General features: G+C 38.0%; 1 long non-coding RNA gene across 1 annotated transcript; it reads left to right on the top strand.

Annotated features, from left to right (window-relative positions):
• Positions 1-848: 848 nt before the first annotated feature.
• On the top strand, positions 849-16,472 carry LOC106016049 (uncharacterized). Its single transcript, XR_001188465.5, has 3 exons — positions 849-1,225; positions 6,207-6,295; positions 15,529-16,472. It is a non-coding gene; the product is annotated as an uncharacterized lncRNA (long non-coding RNA).
• Positions 16,473-16,934: the final 462 nt, after the last annotated feature.

Below are 16,934 nucleotides of genomic sequence, written 5' to 3'. Positions count from 1 at the left end.
AAACATTTAAGTGATGGATGTTAGTGCATGCCAGCTGCAAACCAACATAGCAAGCTGTAAACACATTTTACTTGTTTCTCTCTCTCTCTCTTTTTCTTTTTTCTTTTCTTTTTTTTTTTTTAATGTGTTTGTTTTTTCTCAGCTGAGATCCTCTCCCCTCCCCAGCATTGTATCACACTGACATGAACAGGCCCAGCCAGGCAGGGTACAGAGGTACAGCCTAATATGACTCACAATGTTCAGCAAGTTTTAGTTATCAAGCTTATGGTGCAGCCACGGTGAGCAGCCAGACAGCAGCATTTCACCCATTGCAAATTTCCTCAGTTATTCCTTCAGCTGGAAAAAGCCCCTATTGTGTATCTGCAGGATTTTTTCATTAAGCCTGCTCATGTGCAAACACTTGTAAGTTTCCATATCTTTCAGTGACAACAGCAAGATAAATGTGTTTCCAAAACAGTTAGATGTGAAAACTTGAAGCTGCCACATTTGTAGAAGTGATTTGTTTTGGAGATTCAGGTATCTGCTTCCTCATGGGGCAGGACTTAGAGCCATCACAGCCATCCTGGCAAAGATCAATTTTCTGTCCTGTATTTGATGGGGTTGTATTCCAGAGATCTGACTGATTTCTGTTTACACAAATTGCTTCATCACTAAAAAAAAAACACATTAGGTATGCTTAAACCAAGAACATGGGGAAACTGCTGTTTTGGATTCCAACTCTGCACTTAAATGACATCTCCAACATACAATCACCAAAGCCCAGACTTGAGTGTACTCGTTCTCCCCCAGATGTAGTTGTTTAATGGATAAAATAAAGGCCCTGAGCTCTGCAAGAGGCCCTGATTGCCCTGAACAGCCTCACCTGTGGCTCCTACCCATGCACCCACTGCCGTAGGCCTTGGGCACTATTTAAGCTCAGGCCTGGGCCCTCATCCCTCCCTAATCTATGGGGCTGGTGGCATTGTCCTCTAGTTCTGCCTCTTTTCTATTTTTTTGTTGTTCCTGGCAGGACCCTGGGCATGGCCCAATCACTCTGCTTGTCTGAGGAGGCTGATGAGTGATGTTATGACTCCTAGTGCTGTATGCCACCTGTAGGTGTGGGGGACAATGACATGGGTGAAGGTTCCCAGCTTCCTGGTGTCTTAGGAAGCAGCTGGCCCTTACTGCACCCTGGAAAAGACAAAGCTGGCAAAGGACCCTGGGGACAGGCTGTGAAGGGTTGCAGGTAGGTTTGCTTTGTAATTGTAGCACTGCCTGTGCTTGTCCGTCCTTCAGAATAAGCTGTGTGAACCTTGAAGGCAAAGTTGTTTTTCTGGATAGCCATACAACTAAACAAGTGGTATGCCAAAGTGCTGAAGGTCTGTGTTCAGATGAAATGATGACAGCAAAATTCAAGCAAAATAGCTCAATTTTGTTAAGCTAGCCAAACTAAACATCCATTAAAAGCAGATTTTTTCATCTTAACAGAATCTTCCACAGATGCCCTTTACTGCTTTTATATACATTCTTCTTCATATATAGCTTTCAATTTCTTCATACATATCTTTCAACTGCTGACTTCCAAAATTAAAAAATGAAATCAATTTGTTGACAGGCTTAACTCCTGTGCAATTCCAGTGGTTCCAATCCACCTTGCTCTCTGCTTAAACTCTGAATTGCTTGTGGTATGATAGGTTAGTTAAGTGCTGAGGTGTCTGCTGCTTACCCGTTCTCTCACTGGGATCCCAAAGTATAACAAAATTAATTCTAGTGCATCATCAGTGGCATTTATGTTTTCCCCTTCCTACATCTGCTCTTGAAGCTTTTCAGAGCTCTCTGCCCTGAAAGCTTCTGACTATCTGTAAATAAAGCTGGTAGCCTAGCAACATTGAGTGAAAGCATTTCCCTTGCTGAATAATGCTGGGCATAATCAGATCAGCTTGTTATGCTATCTGCAGCATTAACACTCTAAGTTGGAGACAATTACAAATATTTTATGTACACGGACATTGTTTTGAACTGGAAAATTGCTTCTGATCCATCAAAGACCCATAAAGTGAATTTAAAATGCTCTGTTTAGTAGCAATTAAGACAGCTCCAGAACCAGATAAAATAGTCAAATTGAATTGATTGAATAACCTGACCACTCAAGGAGACGGGAGACCATCTTTGAATGCTTGTGCTAACCAGCACAGACAAGAAGATAATTTGATGCTAGATGCTACCTTAGATATCTGGCATACAGAGAACTGCATTATAGCACACAGAAATGACATTATTCTCCTAGGCAGGAAACAAGTCTATGTCATAAAAATTGAGCAAGCGCCTCCACAAACAGTCCATAGCATGGTCTCTAGTCCATACGATTGACTTGCTATGAAGGGAAAATTTTCACTGGCAAATTGCATTTAATGCAACATATTTCATGGGTAGAAGCAATACATGTCTTCTCCCTACCCTCATCCATACACGTGAGGAGCACTACTGACTCTGAAGGGTATTGTCTCTTGCTCTTTCCATGCCCTGCAGTGTTATTCACTCTGTTGTGAAGAAGGATGTCATAGGTGGTCTTTGGTCCCTGCATAATCAAAAAAGAGCATGAAAAGCTTATTTTTATACCAAAATGATGTCAAAACAAATTCTTCAATTTCTAGTGATCTATACAGGCTTGCCATCTTCTTGAAGACTATTTTATTTGAGCAGAACTTTACATTTTCCAGCTGCTACATCTCTTCACTTCAGTACAAGGAAATCTTTCTCCTGCATCTTTAGTTGACCTTTTTAGTCTAAACAAGTTTGATGGGGCAATGAATAAATGGTTCCAGAATAATGTTATCACAAGACAGAGTTTGTGATTCCAAGCACAAAATAGCTCTGGCTTTTTTCCTATTCTCCCCTTCTATCACTGATTAGCTCAGACATTAGTAGATAGACAGCAAGAAATCTGTTTTTATTTAGATTTTATAAGCTTGAGTACATTTTTTTTATTGGCAGGAAAGATGCCTAACTCTGAAATAGAAGTAAGCAAGTGGATGAACCAGAGAAACTAAATCCCTTTCAGATAAGGTTCAAATAGAGAATTCATTCTGGTATTTTGAAAGGTTATTTTTCCTGATAAATAATTTCATGCAGCTTTGAATATGAAATTTTATTTCATATTGATATAAATACTGCTGAATCAAAATAACCTTATTTTTTCGTATTCAGTTCTAAGTAGCAGATATTGCTGAAACCTTTCACAGAATGTGACTTACAGCCACAGTAAGAGTTTGGTTTGGTCTTTGCCACAAGTTTAAAGCACATATAACTGCTTTCTTAACTTGGTACACAGCCCAGCGTGAATGGAACTGAAGATCATAGGTTTGTAAGACAACTGCATTTATTTCCTGATACCTCACCCCAGGAGCTAACACTGCTGTAAGTAAGTGTACTTGCCATCCCTTTTTCTCACAAGGTTGCAAAGCTTTTTCTGCTCAGTAAAATCACTGCTTGCCACCCAGAGACAGACCTAAGAATCAGGGATGTGCGTGGTCTGAGGTTGTTGCAACCTGGAAGCTAAAATGTGATCCTGTTACCTTGGATGAAATGGTTATTTGGAAGCAATTTCACAGAAACCCTAGGAAGTCTATCTGCCTGTTCCTCCTATTAGCACTGCAACCTGTTTTGCACCACAGTTCCAAGCACCTATGAATGTTTACTTCTCTTGCTGTCGACTACCCCTTACCTAATAACTGGTGAGAGACCTAAGCAGAGTTATCAGGGGAGAGCTTCAGACAGGCAACTCCTAAACAAAGGAAGACGACTCTGACCCTGGGGGGATTTTTAAAAAAAAAAAAAAAAAAAAAAGGATGGGGAAGGGCACAAGGATGAGATCAAAAGAAATGACTTGATGTAGCTGGAGAATTAGAAATGGTAGGTGATGGTGAGACACTACCAAGCAAAAGGATTTGAGGGGTAAAGGAGGGTGAAATCCAGCAAAATGGAGGATGAAGGACAGAACTGTAATGCAAGGGGAATACGATGTAACAAGACAGCAATAATATGGAAAGTGACAGAATAGCAATATATTAACATCTGAGAAGAAGATAATTGAAGACTGGAGGTGCAAAGAAGTGGAAATGCTGTGAGTGGGAGGAAAAACAAGAGAAAGCTATATTTTTGATATATGTTCTGACTGCAAAGGTAGAATGCCATCACACCTACCACACCATCTCTGATTTGCTTCTGAGATTCACAGTGAAGATTTCTCTTAATCATCTTAAATATTCCCTTAAAAATATTCCATTTTCACTACAGATAAGCTTTTCTTGGTTTCTGCTTCTATGCTGGTTTCTTAAACAGAGAAGAGCTATCACCCCTAATGAGATTCTCTCCTTCCCTTCTCTATGGGGAGATGTAGCTGCTCATAAAGATCTAGAAGACTTGGCTGAAGGAGGGAGAAAAAAGTAGTATGGTACCAGATTCTTTCAGGAAAATATTACTGAACTAAATAAAGAATGACCTAATTGAGGTTTTTATTGCAGAATAATTGCAGAAAACTGAGGCCTGTTCCCCAGCCCACCTGGATGCAATATTTCAGGTGTGCATAACTAGCTGCCTATTCACTAAAATCTCAAACATACTGTAATACATCTTTTTTAAAATATCCATTTGCTTATTCAAAGAAAGTGTGTGTACTTAATAGGGAAACACTGAGCACACATTTGCAGCTACACAGCCTGCCTACGTAGAGGTTTGCTCAGACCTTCACAGGGCTGTATAAAGCTGTAACCCTTCCAGCTGAAAGGGGACTGAGCAGCACGGTAATGAATGATCAAGTACTCTGCTGCTTTCTGACCCCCTAACCCCTGCTTGTATCTGCAAACATTCATTATTTTCTGGAAAGGCCTTCAGAAGTGCGTTTCTTTCTCAGTGCTGCAGTGCCCTCCAGTGCTCAGAGAACATGCTGTGGCTGCCATTACCAGGAATCAAGAAGATACGAGACACCATTTTATATCTTATAACAAGACTGAATTCTTCATGATACTTCAGATTAAACTCGGCATCGGTTTCCAAACCATAAAGAAAACGCAGAAGCTCTATCTACCTCTGCCTGGTGTTGCAGTCACTGTGATCCAGCCACAGTAACTACTCTCAGAAATGCTGTGTTTGGTTTTGTGCCCCTCACTTCCAAGAGGATATTGAAATGCTCCAGTGTGGGTGGAGAAGAGCAACAAAGCTGGTGAAGGGACTAGAAAACACGATGTGAGAAGAGACTGAAGGAACTGAGGTGGTTTCATGTGGAGAGGAGGGCTGATGGAAGGCCATATCAACTTCCTGAGGAGGGTGTCAGTCTTTTTTTCTGAGTTGGTAGCTGATAGGAAAGGAAGAAATGGTCTCAAATTGCACCAAGTAAGGTTTAGATTGGGTATTAGTGAGAATTTCTTCACAGAGAGGGTGATCTTTTCCAACCTAGCTGATTCTATGACAACTGCCACCTCATTAGAAACCTGCTCTAGGAGCTACAGGATGCCAGTCCTGACTCCACCTGCAGCCACAAAGTAAGGCTGCCATTCTGTGGCTAGTGGATGTGGTTTGTCTCGATGACCTGGAGCATATGCCTTTCCTGCAGGGCCACAACCAGCACTACCACCCACCAACTTGCAATGGATTTTCTTTTCCAGGGCATCACTTTTAATGCTTGAAATACTTTCCACCATAAAGAAAGCTGAGGTGACTTGTTGTCATGCAAGTGATGCGTTCCAAAAGAGGTTAAAATGCTCTTCTACCAAAAGTACTAACAACAGTGGGATGCACACTGTAGTTCAAGGATGATGTTCAGAGTAGTAATTTTTTCCTAAATGTGAGGTTGCAGGTTATTGTAATGAAAAATCCTGATTAAGGTTGAGTTAGCAAGGCAGAGCACAGGCTTGTATCCTGTTAGTTATATATTTCTAGTGCAGAGATTTATTAAATGCAGGGCAATTGTTTTCCTAAAAATAAGTGAGAGAATCTGTACTTCCAGAGCAGTTCAAAACAGACACCTGGATAATTTAAGTAAGAGCTGCTCACAAAAAAAAAAAAAAAAAAAAAAAGTATATTCCAATAAATTAAGTTTAACAGGGTGAATCAACTAGGCATTCAGTGCATTTTTCAGTCTAGTAGACATCTTCTGAGAAACTGCCAGGTGGGCTAAATGTTACAAATAATGATATAACGATGTCCTTCCCACTTTTTTTTCATTCCAGATGTGAAGTGTCTGATCAGCACAAAACCAATGAACTTCGGGTCAATACAGCCACATGCAGATCAAATATGCAGCTTTCTGCTGTGTGAGGTGAGTCAAATAAAAAACAGGAAAAGGAGATGGCAGAGAAAGTATGCACAAGGACATAACTAGAAGAAAGGAGGTCAGAGATGAAAATGAGTATGTATACTCACGGGAGTGATAAAGGATCAGGGAGGTTATTAAATGCTTTGCATTTTGAAACTACAACCTTCAATCTTCCTCTGCATTTTGTATTTTCAATAGTATTTTGTAATATTATGATCAAATAATAAGGGTCAAGTAAAAGTCTTGCAGGGAAAGATTTAAAAATTACTTTCCTCTCTGCAATTGTACCAGAAATTGAAAGCAAATATATGAAGTTGAGTATCTTTATTGGTCATCAAACCAGTACTGATAGGTTTGAGGACTGTTTTCCCCAACATTTGAGTGATTCTTATGTGAAGAAGTAACTGTGCTTTCAAGGCACATTTTTTTCAGCAGACTTAAATACCCTAAAGAGAGCCTAACATAAAGGGGCATGTTGGTGTTCACAGCTGATTAGGAGCAGATGCTTGAGATTTGTAATGAACTATATTTAGCAAGTAATTATGCTAGGCAGGCCCAAAACTTATAAATCAAGAAGAAGAAAAAGAAAAAAAGCATCTAACCGCTAATTTGGGTTAGCACCTGGGTTATCCCCCAGTCTCCAAAACATCATCTCCTGTTAAATGGCCTCACCTTGGTGCTGGGAGCTTGCATCAGGGCTGAGTTGTTAAGATTCTTTATATGGAGATGTATGATTTTGACAGAGTTCATGGGTGTTTACAGGAGAATGACTTCTGGCTACAGTTTTAAAATACCATTCATGTGGCTTTGCCTGCACCAACTGGTCAACTTAAAGTCTGCTCTGATCCAGACTTTCAGGGATGGTTTCAGTTACGTTGCAGACCAAGCCCTGGCTCAACATGGCTGGTGAGGCACAAATAAAAACTGAAAAGGTTTCAGTAGGAAAGACTGCTCCCCAAATGCAGATTTTTTTTTTTTTTCAAATCTTTAATTGAGCTTGAATAGCAATATAAATAAAGGGTATGCTTATTCTGTCAGTAGCACATTGTATAGGTAAATTCCACAGGCACTCTCATTTTCCTGCTGCAAACATCCTTGTCAAGTACTTTATACCAGGATGCACATCGAAGGATTGGTTCTGAATTGTTACAGTTATGGTAATCACATACATACATGAGCACCATTGTACTGACAGATTATTGTGCTCACTTCATAATCATTGAATTTAAAATAAGGTTACTTTAGTGACTCTTCTGGCATAGTAATACCAAATTATTAATCATTTTATTGGATACCAAAAATACTTTGCAGAAAAATTCTTAGTCCAAATATTTTAGATTTATACTGTTGTGATGAAGTGTATTGTTACATCTATAGTCTTCAGATTAGTTGCCAATAGCAAAAACTTTTTATACAAAACTTGAGTCTGGAAAGGTTTAAGATTTATAATTCCAGTCTTTATAATGGGAATTAAAACTTATGGACATTGTCTGGTCTTCTACTGTGGCAGGAAAGCTGTTACTATCAGGGTAACTGAAAAAATACATTTAATGGACTCTTCTGAAAAGACAGACAACTGCTTCTAAAAATTAGGCTATTTTTTTATTTTCTTTAACAAAAATATTTAATGTTTTGCTAAGCATCTCCACTGTATCTTTTTAGCTAGGGACCTGAGTCAAAAATTATTCTAGATGTAAAAGGGGTTCTCTTCCATATAGTGGTCTGTTCTTACTTTCCAAAAATAGATGTTGATACATGTCCAAAAAGGACTTGATAGCTGCCAAATAGTGAACTGGTTATATGGTGCGAAAGGTGTCAGGCATTTTCCATCTCCAAAAATTTTGGTGTGACTGGATGGCTTGTAGTCAGTCAACAGGCAGAGACAGTACACTGTAGAGCAGAATGTGAGGGATGTACCTCGAGTTTTATGAACAAAACTAATCACAGTAGGTGAACTTAAAATTTAAAAATGTCTTCTGACAAGACAGCCTCATTTCAGTTTAACTAGTAGGCAGTATATTTGGTGTTTGCTATTTGCATGTCCCCCAGATCTTGGGATGCTCCCAAATGACAGATATTTTTCCAATAGCCCTGTTTAAAATAACCAGAAAACAAACAAACAAAAACTGCATTCTAACATCCATTTCCAGTCCACAGTAAATGGTATTTCTTAGTGCACTGAAATAAGCCAAAACTCAATATTAGGGTCCTGCAGTTACCACGTTCAAAAGACCTGCTGTGACAACAAGTAAGCTCCTGAACTTATATAAAGCATCATTCAGTTAATCTTCTGCAGCGTCTGCTGCAGAATAATGTGCATATATGTCCTTAGTTTATCTTCTAAACCAATTTGTCAGCTAAAATGGTCATTTTTACAGGTGGGAAGCAAAATAACGACACTAGGTGGCAGCAAACATCTTAGAACTGAGTTCTGTCTGTAGTCTGTCCCACATTTGACAAATGTAGGTAGGCGTCCATGTGGTAGGTGTCTCTGGGGACTTCTGCTATGGTTCTGCGGCCTAACCAAAGAAGCCCGTGTTTTCTCAAGCTCATTAAATACAAATTTAAAGTGGGTTATTTGCTGCTACTGCTTTCTGGATGGAAATAAATTCTCTTCCATCCCCACCCTATTTCCTCCATATTATATGCCTATACTTAATTTTGTGTAAATTATATATAACTGAGTAGGATTGAGTTCAAATGTTATCTCTTGACAGACTAAGCTGTAAACAGATGTGGTGACTTGTGCTACTTGCCTGGTTGATGCCTGTTTCATATTCAGTATCAGTTCACGCTGTTCGGTATCATCACATTTATGTAGCACCCTATTTTCTCCACTGCAGCAGATTTAGGCACACTGAGTAAACACAGGCATTTTTCCAGAAATGTTTATCCATCACTGCAGGTTTTCTGGTCAAGACGATTTCTAGTGCTTTATCAAAATGCTCCTACTTCACAGTAACAAAATACTACTTAAGCTACTGAAGAGGGAGTTAACCATAGACTTCCTACAGATTCTGGGAAGCCAGATGTTTCCTAAAGATTTGTTTTTTCTTTATTCGGAAAAAATGGATAATATAGGTTTTGTATGGGGCTTTGTAAATTACTCTTTCATTGAACTGATTCATCAGGCAAACTTCTCAGAGGCTATTTTTATGTGTGTGCAGCTGTAAACTAAGGACATGCAAGGTACAGGAGTGACTGTTTGCAGACCTTGAAATGTTTGAAGACTTTGCTTGCTTCATGGGGATGGAATTTGTGCATTAGCGTACAGGCAGATATTGAAACAACACAAAGATAATCCAAACTCAGTTCCACAGAAAGCTTTTAAATCTGTACGTACTCACTTCAGACTTGGAACACAGATTACTGCAGCCTACTGCACTACTGTACTGCTCAAGTGTATGCAGAAAAGTGTTCAGGCTCAGCTTTCACCATTGAAGACAGGTGAATCCATGGAATATCAAATCTCGTGTCTGGGTGGCTTTTATTTCATGAGTTTTATGTTAATTGCCTTCTCAATAGGTAAAAATGGAGTCTTTAGTTTATATAGCCTAAGAAAGTGTAGGCCTATGAAATGGGCAGAAAGGGTGGACAGAAATGGGCAGCAGGAGTAAGACCTGAGCCAGGAGGCTAGGTATGAGCTCAACGGCTTGTTTTCCTGCTCCACAGGAGCATCATCCATGTTTCTGGCAGCTGAGACTTCAGATTTTCATTGCTCAGTTCAATTCTGTTGGGAGCCTTTTCTCCCCTTCAGTTTTATTTCCCAAACTTATTCTTTAGCTTTCCAATCTCATATTTTTTTCATGGGTCTTTATTCTGCTCCTTAACACTGTTCCCTTTCGGGTTAATCTTCCCCTCATTCCAGTTATTTGATCTATTGCTTCTCAAACAATACAAAGCATTTTCCATCATTTTTCTTTCCTTCTCACTGAAATCTTATCCTGAAATATTCCCTTTTCCATGAAGAAAGGAGCACTTCATGAAAAGAGATTAAGGGGTGGTGTTTAAAAAAAGTCTAGTTAAATTATTTTGTTGAAGTTACCAAAGCTCCTAACCTCCAAAGAAACAAGACAATGTTTCATGTTATGTTATGACTTAATCTAGGCCTTGGGAATAGCGCTCAAGGAGCATAATGTCAAACATTCATTAAATGTTTGAACAGTTGCTTTGGGTCTAAATTCAGAGGCAATATCAATCAATGCAGTATACAACTTCTCAGCCCTTTTCTGCAAGTCCATTATTTCTGGAATTGCTGTTTTGGAAGAAATGCTAGTCAGCTGCAGCAAATCAAAAATACTTTGTCAGCCTATGCAATTAAGTATCGTTTATATTATTCTGTAAATATGTATATAGAGTAACACCCATTAGTAGACTGTATGCTTCCTTATAGCTGCAGTTCTTCCACTGTACCAATGTAGCTTACAGAAATTGTTCATGATGCACTCAAGTCACACTCTTTACATGGTTTGTTTGTTAACCATTATGAATGAACTTTATAGGGTCTGTGAAAGGAAGAATCCATTTCATATTCAGCATTACCAACCAAAGATGTTTTTCTCCTCTGGTTAAGAGGAAAAAAGTAGCAATAATAAAAAAGACAACCTTGATTTTATCTGAATGTAGTGAAAGGTTGCAAACTGTTTGCCAAGTTAAGACTGTTCCCTTACAAGGAAATGCGGTTTTGGGAACAAATAGCATTCCAATCTTTTCCCCAGTGGGCATTATGCCATTGTACTTACAGACATTGTGTCATGGAAATGTGCAAGAAGGCCTGAAACAGCTAAGAAATGCATTGCCTTATTATGTATTTTGAACTACTTAGAAGCTACTGTCTAATCTTTACAAAAAAAAAAAAAAGACAAGCTGAGGCTTATGAATTACTTGTTTTTCTGTTTAATTGATTTGATATGAAAAGCCATCTTATAACTTTCTAAAACAGCTAATAAAAGCAAAATCTGTTCTTGCTGACATATTTTAATATTGATAGGATTTTTAAGCAGTTACTTCTGTAGGTGGCTTCCATGTTGGTCAGAGTTGAACTTCTTAGTATGAACAGGGAAATCCTTCCAAATTAAAAACCAAATCTTTTTTGCTACAATATATAATGAAAATATCTTTTAGATAGAATCTTAAAGAGACTTCTCTTTAACACTCCTTTTAAAATACACTTGAGAAACTAATAGCAGCTGCTCATCATTTCTGACTTTTAAGGTAACTGTCTTATTAGTGAGGTATATCTGTAATTAAAAGGGTTTTACAGTTATTACTACTCTTAAATGAATCTTTCATAGAAAAATACTTTTATAAATGTATGATTTCTGCTTGGGGACCTTTTTTTTTCTGTGATACCACCCAATAGAAACATGTTTTTGAGTCCACGTGAGCTTTTTGGAAGTTCATTGTTTTTCTTGGGCCAGGTAGTTCTTTTAATGAAATACAAAATCCTTTGTAGTCCTCTAATTTTTAGCAAGCAACAGAGAACGTTAGTTCAAGTTTAGATCTTAAATTCTTTTTTCAGAGTACTTCTCAGCAATGAATTGTTTCCTGCCTTTTCAAGACTGCTCCTGTTTGCTTTTCCACTTGGGAAACAAATTTACATATAAACAGGGTACTCCTAATGTCAGGATCCTTTCTGTCTTGCTGACAGATACATTGGAGATAAGGTCAAGAGTACTGGCTCATAGATAACTCCCTTAACACTCGTGCCACTTTCAGTGGAAGCATCCATGTTTTCCAAGGCATGAAAGCCCACATCAGGAATAAATTCTGTACTGAAGTATACTTGAAACTTCCAGTTCTTGGTACCAATGGAGTAGCAATCACTCAGTGATATTTAAGGGAATGAAGAGAGCAGATTTGGTGAATTTTGTGGCATACAGTTGGTTTCCAAGGCAACTGTAAGAATGCATCAAAAAAGCTTTGAGCAATGTTTGAGAACCCTCAGAAGCATTTATTTTTATTGCTTCAGGAAAGGATGATCTGTGCAAATATTACATTGCTATAATCACATCACATACTGCATTAAAGCTGAACTTATCTATGCATTCTATATGGTAAATCAACAGTGCAATGCATGGTGATCCAAATGTGCGTGCATGAATACAAAGATTTAGCAAGTATTTGACCTTTCTCAAACTAGCCTTCATACTGGCTATTGGGAAAAAATGAAAGCACCAGCAGGAAATCACTGTACCTTCTCCACCACAAACAGTATTTCACTGATAAGATGCACATTATTTTTAATTATGCTATCAAAGTCCCTGCACATTTTTCCTATTAATCCACATTTAAATGTGGACATGAACTAGTCAATTCTTTAAAGTTTTGCCAGGAACAAAACAAGAATAGATAAAAGCTCACAAAATCCCATGGTTAAAGTTTATTTTCAGTACCCTGCTTTATGTGGCATTCAGAGCCTTTGCATGCTCAAGGGAAGAAGTGATGCTGGTGGACACTTCAATTGTCAGTACTATTTTGGGCTCAACTCTTGTAATGATTTGCAATTATAGTACAGCTTCCTTAGGAGGGATGTGAAAGAACATGTTTCCTTTTCCTTAAGCTTAATATTCTCTTCAACATCATGGCATTTTTGTATGTGTTAAGACCAGTATTTTTAACTGTTAGAGACATTCAGAAGTTTTCCTCAGTTCAGCCCACACGTTTCAATTCCATGAAGAAATAGCTCTGAAAGTGTCACAGCAGAAGCCACTACTTCACTTTATGAATAATTATTATTTGTTAGATGAGTGGTTTTACCTCCAGTTTCCTTTTTATGACAAGATGATTCTCATTCCACCTTCGTAGCTTGGCAAATAAAGAATGCAATTCAATTCATGCCGCTCTAATTGCATATAGTTTTCAGACTAGGTCCTCTGTGATATTACATAAAGCAGCTATGATGACTTTGCACATGTTATTTAAGAGACAATTACAAAAATGTTGCAATGATCATGAGAAATTTCTCATCCTTTTTAGCAGAACTCATATTGGCTCTCCAGCCTGGCTTCTGATAGCCAAATTCAGCTGATAATAGATATCAAAATCAAAGATCAAAGACGTTAATTCATTTTTCAGAGAAATATTTTGATTTTTGAGTCTCCATTTCCTGTTACTAGTAAAAGAGCTTAAGTAAGAGAACTTACGGAATAGTCCTTCTTACTAAGCTTTTCTAATAGAATTAATAATAATTTACTCTGATAATTTGTACACTCAATAACAACCACAAGTTTCAGCATGTTATTTTTAATCTACAATGGCTTGTCTGAAGTTTATATTTAAAAAAAAAAAAAAATCAACTGAAGTTCTTATCTGTGTTGGCAAGCCATGGGGTTTGAAGATGTTTGAAAAGATGCATTTGATTGAAAATCTCCTTTCTCTCATACAAAAGGAAACTAAGTTGCTGAATTACCGTAGGATATACAAATGAAATTAATCTGAATAGAATAACAACACTATTACAGACCCAGAGCATCTCTTCTGATGGCTGTTCAGTGACTATTTAACAACTCCTTTACTTCACACGCACTTATGAAGAATAAAGAACAGAAGCATTTATTCAACGGCTATATCAATTGTGAATTATTGCATTAAGTTTGTAAGTTGCCTTTAGTGTGTTAGGGTTTGTGACACTTGTCGTTGTGGCCACTACTGAGTACAATGAAGGCTTAAAATGTCACCACCACAGCAGAACACCTTTTTTAAAAGGACATTCTGTGTTTCCATGAGTAAATGAATATTTCCAGATCTGTCTTTTTAGTCATCACTCACAGACAATGAATGTGCTGTCAGATGGCAGAAGTCATTCAGTATCTAAACATAGTCTTGGGATCTTGCAAAACTAAGCTTTCTCTTCTTTATGCGTGCCTAAAAGAGCTACATCAGTCCCTAGAGCTTAGATCCAAAAGCTGGGCCCTATATTAAGGGTGGGCCACACCCTGGGAACTAGCTGACAGAAAAATAGAAAGTTGTTGGCAGCCTCCTAAGTGTGAGCCCAGGAGGCAGGGTCACAGTCTCTGCTTCACAGGCCTCATACACTCAATACAAAAGCTACTCTCTTTAATTCTTTCATTTTTACCGTTTAAGTCAGTAGCAGTACTGGTTAGCTACGTGGTCATGGACAGTAAGGCTGAAACCACTACTGAAGAATCAGGAGAGGCGACTTTGAGGTGATGTTTGAGGTGGGGAGAAGACGGTGAAGATGGTTTGAGAAGAGGAGGACATGCAAATAAAATGTTTTCATTCTTCATCTCCTTTCTATTTATTTCCCTTCCTACAATCTTGGTATAGTTTTTCCTACAGCAGGACTCTATCCTGACAGCTTTTCTTTTTTTTTTTTTTCTTTTCTCTGAGGTAATTGCTTTTATGGTTTCCATGGACAAGAAGCTTATCCATCAAAATGCAAGCACTCACGAATCCAGGGCTTTCTGCCTTCATAACTTTCCGCAGCTTCAGGAAAGTTGGAAGGCTAGCACCAACTTATTGCCTTAAGTGGGTGCTTATTTTGTCCCTGGAAGCGCCACAGGGAGCTCTGTATCAGTTCTCAGTCAGCATCACAAGTTCACCATTCCTCTCCTAAGGCACTTTTGCAGGTGCCTTAGCAGGCTCTTAGGCTGCCTCCAAACGTATCTGCAATACAATTATCAGTGCTGTCCTTCCTCCACTAATGGCTTGCATGCAAGTTTGGTGTATTTAAAGCCCTACAGGCAGTTTCTCAGGCAGTGTTCTGACCTGGCAAAGTAATACTATGAAAATTTCATAAACACGATGAAAAATGTATCATCTTCATAGGCAGGTGAGCTCTTATGATACAATTCATGAGGACGGGTTGTTTTTTCTTATAAATTTTCAGTACTTATTTGTCAAAGTTAGTTCATACTTATAGGCTTCTAATTCAGTATTTAATAGTTCATGCTCTTGCTTTTTCTTCTCATGTCAATCCATCAGTAGTTCTTTCTAGTAGTTAAAAGATGAATTACGTCTGATAGGGAAGATTGCTTATCAGCAATTCAGACTCCTGCTGGGCCTGACAATAGTACATGAAGAAAATTTCTTGGAGCTCTTATGTGCTAGCTGAAGGGGGAAAAAAAGCATTTTTTAAAGTCTTGCCATAAGCATCTAAAAATAACATTGAGACTTCTAACCAAAAGATTGTTTGGGGGCTGAAAGTGAAGGGGACAAAGGAGTGGATAAAATGAGTGCAATTTTAAATTACGTTTCTATCTTTTCTTTCACAGGTGTCCATTTCTAGGGTCTGAACTGCTTTTAGAGTATTTTCCCAGTGTCTGATTAACTGAACAGTGATCGTAAAATAGAAAAGCCAGGGCTTTTCCATCCTGTGTATATGCTTGGACACAATCTGAGTACGCTTCGTGCCTCCTCTGAGTCTTTCCAGCCACACCAGAATAGGAAACAGTGCAGTGGTGTCCAGATTTAGGACAGTAGTTTGTGTACTGTAAGCAGTCTCAATTCATTTGCTGCCTGATTGGGTATGTCTCAAAAAAAAATGTGTGCAAAATGTATTTAGTTACAGGTTTCATAACATTATCTTCCCAATAATTTTCCAAGCAACCTGGCCTAAAACTGTTGATTGGCCAATATAATACTCTCCTGCAGTTACACCACTTTGATCAAACATAGACCTGACGTTGGCCACTTGCCTAATTTCTGCCAGCTTCCCTAACATATTAAGGAATCTGACCTCATCAGCTTCCTATGAAGATATCATAAAACTTCCTATCTACTTTGAAAACATTTCAGAACATAAATGTGAGATTAATGGCTCTTTCACTCTAATAATGTAAACCACATGACTTTTAAAATTAAAGCTACTAGTAATCTGTGTATTCTTATGTTCAAGATCTGGAAACTGTTGTATCTACCATCAAAACGTTAAAAACAAGTTGGACCTCTCAAAGCATTAACTGTTTTCAGTGGAATTATTCCTATTGTATAAAGCCATAATGAAGTATACAAATATATTCAGTGTCTTTATTAATTGTCAATAGTGTCTTTATTAATAGTCAAGCAGTCCTTGCATTCTGAAACTCTTTGAAAAAAAAATGAGCAATCTTATTTCATAGCCTGTAATAACTACTCTGACATCTTTTTGCAGTATCATTCGATATGGGCAATTCAAAAATGGGAGGCGTTATCAGTATGGACAGGTTGTCATTTTCATTTTCAATTAATTTGTAAAAAAAATGGGTGTCCAAGAGCTAACATCTGAGAATTCAAACAATGTAATGTTAATCTTCCTATATCCTACGTTTTTGTATGTTTCTGTCGTAGCTTTACAAAAGTCTTCAGAGTAATGGATTATTCCCTCAGTTATACAGTTAGGAAACTGAGACACTTTGGTGAATCTTTGATTTAAGACACCAATGGCCACAAAGGAAGACATTTTTATCTGCCAATTTTTGTTTCTTCATCTGAGAGATAAGCTAATATATTATTGGCGTTACATAAATCTCAGTCTCAACGAAGATATATCAAGGTTAGTTATAGAATCTTGGGTAACAAAAACACATTCTTCATTGTCATAGCAAGACAAATTACCTGTAGATAGCACTGGTATGCTTTGATTACTTCAGAGGCAACCTTGTCATTTTCTGTACTAGTCACATTTCTCTAAAAAGAGCAC

This window comes from Anas platyrhynchos, chromosome 4 (assembly GCF_047663525.1).
Source record: "Anas platyrhynchos isolate ZD024472 breed Pekin duck chromosome 4, IASCAAS_PekinDuck_T2T, whole genome shotgun sequence".
NCBI lineage: Eukaryota > Metazoa > Chordata > Aves > Anseriformes > Anatidae > Anas > Anas platyrhynchos.
This window is presented reverse-complemented; position numbering and strand designations above follow the sequence as displayed.